Source organism: Eptatretus burgeri, chromosome 1 (genome assembly GCF_056783735.1).
Source record: "Eptatretus burgeri isolate ZD-2024b chromosome 1, Ebu_testis_v1, whole genome shotgun sequence".
NCBI classification, from domain to species: domain Eukaryota; kingdom Metazoa; phylum Chordata; class Myxini; order Myxiniformes; family Myxinidae; genus Eptatretus; species Eptatretus burgeri.
The window spans coordinates 110,318,689-110,320,522 of NC_140961.1; the positions used below are offsets into that span (position 1 = coordinate 110,318,689).

The window sequence follows — 1,834 nt, forward strand, 5'->3', positions numbered from 1 at the left end:
CCCTCTGTGCTCACTGCTGTGTTGCAGATGCCAAGAACGGTTCTCCCACACCAGGATGAAATGTGTCAAGCTTCTTCTTTTGTTTACTAAGTGGGATCCAGCACTCTGAGCCATATAGTAATACAGACAAGATGATGCGTGCGCACGCGCGTGCACACACACGTGCGCACGCACACACACACACACACACACACACACACACACACACACACACACACACACACACACACACACACACACACACACACACACACACTGGAAAGTGAGGCTGTATAGGTTACAGATGGAAGGACCGAGTAGCACAAGTATTTCACTTCACAGCCAACTGCTTCGGAAGGGTAGTTAAGCCGGTTGTCCTTCCATGAATGTGGACATTAAATATCTTTCCATATGTCTCACAAATGTAGAATTTTTTCGCCAATATTCTGAGGGTGAAAATCAAAATGCCTTGAATGGGTGGACAGGTGGGTTGACCACCGAACCAAATTAAAACTCTTCCTGATGTGCAGCCGTTGCCGGGAGCATATTAGGAAAGCCTCCAAACATATCACATCAGACCATTCCACCTACTTGCCAGTGGCATGGTGTCACACCAATGGCCATGAATAGGAAACCACATTCGACGGAATTCTACGCACAATGAGTGCGTCGTCCGTCCACAACACACAACCAGAGCAACGTTAGGTCGCATACACCGCGTCGCTTCAGTGACACCAAAGCCAAATAAAGCAACCCCAGATGTATCTGCGGGAGAGCCGCATCGTTTGCTGGAGACCTCGCAATCGCACGGGTGGTCGTGTGCTTCGCGTATCCAACGCAACGCCGAGGAGCAAGCGGAGTTCATTTGAGCCACTACTCATGGCCGAGCAGCCTTCATCGGCCAATTAAAATCGTTTAGAGCGCAAATCAAGTTATCAGCAGCTCGTGAAATATGCACGGGATGGAAACGATACACTCGAGTGCTTATTGCGCGCCTGGACACAGAGACAGCCGCTTGTCCTCCCGATCGCTGCCGCACAAAAGGCTTTGACGGACGCCTGGCAGAGGATCGCTAAAGCGATTGCTTTCCTTTTGCTTAAGAAAGGGAGGGGGTCTGGGCAGGGCCGGAGTGGGTGTGGGTGGTGGCGGGATTTGAGGATACCCCTGAGGCGGAGGACGTCACAAGCTCTGGGTCACAATGCGTGCGACGACGATGTGCCTTCACATACGCACGGTTACGCGTGTGAAATCACGCTGCGTACGGAGGCACGTGCATGGAAAAAAACAAAAGATTACACAAAAATAAATAACGAGTAAGAGGCTCCCTTGAATGACCGGCTCGCAGATCACGCCTCGTATCTCGAGCGCTTTATAAGTTGCTGGACATCAGCGCTGCCCGAGCGTTTGATGCGCGTTTTGTTCCAAGACGAGACTCGCACATCGCGCGTCGCATGGTCGTGGAATGGTAGTGGAATGGTCTGATGTGACCGCCGCCCCCCACGCCCCCCGACGACCCCAACCCCGCTCTAGCTTTATCACCCGGGGCACCAAATCTCAGAGAGGTGCCCGGGCAACCCGCCACGCAGACCTGCGAGCTACGAGGCACGCGCGTGACGCACGGCGCGTCAAGCGCGGCCCGGATCGGCGGGCGCGGCGCAGCGTGGGCGGCGGAGTGACGGCAGGTGATGCTGCTTGGAAGCCCATGCTGGCGTCCGGGAGGGAGGCGGCACGGCGCGCCGAGTGAGTCCGAGTGAGACGAGGGGCGACCCGACCCCCGTTCGGCCGACGGCACGACCATGCGCTGCCATGAAGAGCACAGAGAGAGGTGCTGTGGCTGCGAGTGACTGAACGCACG

At 55.5% G+C, this 1,834-nt stretch overlaps 1 protein-coding gene across 1 annotated transcript in view; it reads left to right on the forward strand.

The window, feature by feature from the left end:
* Window positions 1-1,403: 1,403 nt before the first annotated feature.
* The window catches only part of LOC147035170 (neurotrophin-3-like), a 6,543-nt gene continuing 6,112 nt past the window's right edge, over window positions 1,404-1,834 (forward strand). Inside the window, exon 1 of the mRNA XM_085894906.1 lies at window positions 1,404-1,834. This exon is cut by the window's right edge and continues 14 nt beyond it. The gene's annotated coding sequence lies outside the window, so the exon portion shown is untranslated.